Genomic DNA, 6,000 nt, shown 5'->3' with positions numbered 1-6,000 from the left:
CGGCAACTGCTTCAATTGGTGTATTGGTCAAGGAAACATTGAGTTTGCAAATGCAAATTCCTTGCATCAAATTTCCCGCACTTTGTTGGTGTGATCCATTCCAACTGACACGTAGTGAGGTGTAAAAATGTAATCATCGAGGGGAATGTCAATTTCGGAATAGTATAGGGATCGGAATAGTTGTAAACTAATCACTGCCCTACGATCTTCTAGTGCGTCTCATTTCAAACTCTCTTTTCAGTGACTTGCGGAAAACTTTGAGACTATGCATATCGGCCTGGAAAGCTTTGCCTTCTTCCTAGTATAATTGCGTGTGGTCACACTAAATAAGATTGATAACCTGTTTACGCAAGGTGTGAGCTTTAGTTAAACACCCTTTTGTTGATCCCTGCAGAGTAAAAGTAGTGTTACCCAGTTCCTGCTCGGGGCTGTTCATAAAACTTTGCGCTTTACTTTTTAGCGTACATTTTACTTTCGAGCCGTTGGGTGAGCGAGAGCAAGCTTGACAATCACAAAACATCGGGAAGCGTGACCAGGCACCCGACTCACTCAAGAGATTACTACACCACCGCGAGAGTGTGTGGTCACACTAAACAATATTGATAAGCCGTTCACGTAAGCTGTGAGAGCTTGGGGAGCACCCTTTTGTTCATTTTTACAGAGATAAAATAGTGTTACATGATTCCTGCCTCTAGAATTGCACAGGAAAGTGGTTGTTTCAATACTGTGTTTGGGGTTGTTCAGATAAGATTTCAACTGGTCCTTGTGCTGTACTTTTTTTTGTTAAATGCTTTGTAAGCCCGCTGGACCAATTTCCCACGTTCTTTAAATATTTTCCTATATGTCAAGGATGAGCCTGCTATGTCCCGCGGCTCTCGCCACTGCAGCAATCACTTTACAGTCGCTTCCCGCTGTCGACGCACTGTATATGCTGTAACTCCGACAGCAGGGGAATTACTGACGACGTATCTGTTCGAAGTAAGATGGCAAGTTGGGGTAGTTGGTGCAGGTTAAGATTCAGGGTGAAAAAACAGCGCAAGGAACACAGGGACAAAAAGAACAGTGGAGGACGCAGAGCGCTGAACTATGACTGAAAGCTTATTAAAAAGAAAAGAAGTATTTATAGACAAAAAACCATACTATCGCGTGAACAGATAACACAGACAAAGCGTGTGAGCGACAACAAATTGCCAACTTCAAACAATGTGGCACCCGGCGAAATTTGGCATCCAAGAAGTTACACAATCTGCTAGCGGATAAGAACTCAGAATAACACTAACGCACTTGCCATCGTTCCTTCTAATATAGAAAGCCTCTATTATCTCTGACATACTGGTTTTTAAATATTGTGGCACGCGGCGAAATTTGGCATCCAAGATGTTACACAATCTGCTAGCGGTTATGAACTCAGAATAACACTGACCCACTTGCCCTCGTTCCTTCTAATATAGAAAGCCACTATTATCTCTGACATACTGGTTTTTATATTTGGCTAGTACTTTTGTGTCCTTAAAAACAGGGAAACAACCATTACATTTTTTGCAGTGCTGTGCGACGTGTGAATAATCATCACCCTTCAAACAACGTTTGTGCTTCATTAGTCGAATGGCAAGGCATCGGCACGTTTGGCCGATATAAACTTCACCACAGACAAACAAAATCAGATACACCACACCAACGCTACAAGGCACAAAACTTGACACATCTTTTACTACACAGCTTTTACGTGTAGCTGTACATGCCAACCTCCTATCTACCGCGCTAACTATCTTTCCTATTTTTGTCCGGTGCCGAGAAAAGGACGTTTACACCATAACTGCTGGCTACATTTTTTAAGCCATGGGACAACACGTGCACATATGGCATGACCGAGAAGTCTTTTTTCCTTGACTGTGTATCTCTACCCGCTACGAAACGAGATTTCACCGACATCTTTACTTTTTCAACAGCAAGACGCATCATATGCTTGCTGTACCCGCCGACGTCAGCCTGGCTACTCGTTCATCAAAGCTGTTGGCATACCTATGGACACACGATTTGGCGAAAACGCAGCGTAAGGAAGAAACAGCTATGCCAGTGTTAACAATCTTCCAATGCCCTGAATTGAAATTAGGCACCGGCTTCCTAGTCCTAGGTCTATACTCCCAACAAACATGTCTTCTTTCAAACAACAACTTCAGGTCCAAGAAGTGAATCTGCTTTTTTTTTGGAGCTCGAACGTAACATTCAGGCCTAAGCCGCACTCCTTACAAATTTTTATTACGTCAGGCACACTGCCAACGAGATGACAAGGTTCCGTAAAAAATAGAATATCATCAACATACCGAAACACTTTTGTGCACATACAGCTTACGTTTTTTCCAGAGTTCTGCCAACTTTTGCCAGAAAAATACTGCATAGCACTGGGGCCACCTGTGAACCAAAGCAAATTTAACTTTTTTGCGTGTAGACCCCATTTCGCCACTCATAAAGGGTGGAATTAAGATAAAACGAAAGAATATCAAGGAAGCTGCTAACTGATAGGCCACAAATACTGATGAACTTCATTGCATTTCCTCACGGTTGTTAGAAGATTGTCATGCGGAATGGCATAATACAAACCTTCTACGTCCATGCTGAACACTTCAAAAGCATGAGGGTTATGTTCTTTGACGTATCTAACATTTGATTCGGACTTTCATACATAGAATGGGTCTCTCTGGATTGGTGTATTCAAGTGCTTCTGTAGAAATGCCGACATGCGCGAATGCCATGTCATGTTCTTCGATACTATTGCGCGGAACGGTACCTCAAGATTGTGTGTTTTGGCTGCGAACAACACCTCTAAGACATTGTTTTATACCTTCCTCACAGACGACGCCGCTACTTTTTCCAGATATGTGGTCATTTAGTAGTGCGATTGCACGTTCCTTCCCCTGGCTCGGCTTGTCCTCCACTTCCTTGAAATTCTTTTCCAGAGCAGCCAGCGCTTTTTCTGAGTAATCTGATTCGAGATTTTCGAGATTGCGAGATTGCGAGACAGGGAGATTTTCTCGTCTCCAAAGAACTATGCGGCTTCCGTTACTGTTTTGTTTCGCTACTTTTTCTCAAGTAGCTATCGAAGGCATTTATTCTTGCAGCTGAAAGGAAGTTTGTATTTCCTCAGGAATCTGCTTACGAACGACTTCTGTCGCAACTGTGGCTGCAGGTGCTGAAATGTTTGCATTGAACCATCCATTTAAACACACGAAAGGGTAGGGTGGTCGAACCCGCGAATAATACGACAAATTGTTCAACACACCTAGACGATCTCAACACCTGGCTGTTCATACGCCGCGGCGTTCAAAATAATGTGGAGAGCCAGAAAACTATGTAGAGCCACCTATTGCGAGGGGAGACTTCGGAAGTGGGCCTCTCCAGAAGCAATACACTCTTATTTGCAGGATGAGGGCTGGTTGAAGTAGGCACGAGAGAGGATAAAGAGGAGGGAAGAAACAGTAATTTAGAAAACGACACAAACACAGCTTGCAGCATGCAGGCTGTAAACAGAATCCGTCGCCGGAGTCGGTCGCACAGTTCTATCAGGAGACGCACGGCCCATGGCTCTACGGCATCGCTTTGTCTGGAACGCCTGCCGGCACCACCGCGGTGTCGGCGCGCAGGCTTGACGTTGCTGTCGAAATAAATAAATTGCTCGGTTAGAGCGCAAAGGCGGGGGATCGGCGCCCTTCAGGATGCCCCTGCACCGAACCGAACCCCACTGAAGCCCGCGGCACTTCATTCAGGAAAGTGATCTCTCAGCCAAAAGGGCCGAAGTAAGGTAGGCAAGACTTGTTGGACCACAGCTGATTCCTTCGTACTCAGACAACTACATTCCTTACGCCGAAAGTATTAACAATAACGACGTCCTGTTTCCATGTTGGTAAACTAGCAAGAGATACCAGCCAGCGAAATCCTTCTCAACACGTGTGCCTAAACCGGTTTCTGTGAATAGGAACAGCAGTGACATCAGGCGTTGCCAGTGAACCAACAGAGAAAAATTTTTTTTGCAGTGGTTCCATTGGCGCCGCATGATGCGCGGCTGTTTCTCCTCCGGAAGATCCGAAACAAAAGGGAAGAGTGAAGGGGACGAGCTTGTGCATAGAAGTCACGAGATATTAGACTCTGTGAAGGTAGACGACCGGTGGAGCTTTTTAGCACACGGCACACATAAAAGTGGCAGATTTTTTTGTCGCAGCATAAAGATAAAAGGCACAAGCAATGACGACAGAAGAAAATCCAAATTGAGAATGGAGAACCGACAGTGTATATAATGAACGTGTATATAACAGGGGGTGTATATAACAGGGGTCTTGCCTTAAAAATCACCCCCATGCCAAACATTTTGAATGGGGCGCAGAGGGCTGTGGCCCCCTCAGCCCCCTTGTGTACGCAATTGTCCAAAAAAACTTATATGCCTTCTTTCCTGCCGCTGTAAACCGTTCGACTCGTGTGTAAGGCCAAACAGTCAAGGTAGAACCAATAACCAAGTAAAAATTTTAACACCATGCGAGATAAAATACGATCCAGAGCAAATGCAAAGAAACTACTGTACTAGCGCACGTAGTAGTACTTTAATTTCGGGAAAGGCGCCGTCCACTTTTTGTTAAATACCACAAAATAACAAGAGGAAAATAAAAAAAGTGCCAATTCAAAGGTGAGAACATATTGGATTGAAATACATTAGAAATCACTGATTGACCACACGCAGAATGACCGTCATGTAGTCAAAACAAACACAAATAAATATTCTCAAATGACCTAAACTGACGTCGGTCTACTATGTGTCTAAGTTTAATTAAGTTAAACTGGAACGTGTAAAGGTGAGGTATTTAACCGTATATAGCGAGAACACCTGAAACAATGAATTCATTTGCACCTAAAGCTTTGCGAACGTAACTGTTTGCAAGAACATCAAATATAAAGTAAACGGGAACCGAAGAAATCCAAAATGGTGCACAATAGAATGTCTGCGCCACGCATGGGCGTACTGTATTCAATATTCTAGGAAAATTTATTTGACTGTGCCAATCGTTCGTTCATCAAGCACTTGCCGTTGGCCCAACAGACCCTCTGAGCCTGCGCTGCCTGCAGCTTGCTGCACCTGCGCGACTCACGTCACCCCCAAGCGGAGTCTTAAAGGAGCACCCACGGCAACCCGGCTTCACTTGCCAGCAATAGTGGCGGCGACGAGACACGCTTCCTAAGTCGCATCTGCCCTATTTGCAGGTTGGTTGCGTACACATTCCAACTGTTGGTTATTGTTTTGCCGCGACGGTTGCTGCCCAGCGTTTGTGGCGTTTTGGTGCTCCTTTTTTGAGGTGCAATGCCTACTAATGCTGAGCTAGCTCAGAAGATTGCGTCCCTTGAGGCGTTGCTTGATGATAAGCTAGATGGTATGCTAGATGCGCTTGCCGAAAAGTTTAAGACGAAGTTAGAAAACCTGGGACTCGGCGAACACGTTAACCTATCTGAGACTGTTGACTTCCTAAGTACGGAATATGACTTGATGAAGGCGAAACAGGCGGAGCTGATAGCGTCAAATAACAAGCTTTCGCACGCTGCTCTCGAAAAAAGGGTGGGCAAAGTAGAACAATACTCGAGACTGAACAACATTGAGATCAAGGGAGTCCCTGTGACGGAAGGTGAAAACTGCCATGAGGTCTTGCAGACAATAGCAAACGCTATTGAGTGCCCTGTTGAGGTAACGGACATTGACGTCGTGAATCGCGTCCCAACAATGTCGAAAAATAAGAATGAAAAAAACATAATCGTTCGTTTTTGCTTTCGTGAAAAAACGAATGACTTCCTCCGGAAGGCGCGCAAGGCGAGTCTGTGCACTAGTAACATAGGTTTTTCTGGAAACGCCGATTTGCCTGTCTTCGTTAACGAGCATCTCTCATTTGAAAACAAGAGGCTTTTTCCAAGGCCCTATCTCTTAAGAAAAAGCACCACTGGCAATTCCTATGGACGGACAACTGT

This window comes from Haemaphysalis longicornis, unplaced genomic scaffold (assembly GCF_048455015.1).
Source record: "Haemaphysalis longicornis isolate Haplotype H1 unplaced genomic scaffold, Haemaphysalis longicornis Haplotype H1 scaffold_6, whole genome shotgun sequence".
Taxonomy (NCBI): Eukaryota; Metazoa; Arthropoda; class Arachnida; order Ixodida; family Ixodidae; genus Haemaphysalis; species Haemaphysalis longicornis.
This window is presented reverse-complemented; position numbering follows the sequence as displayed.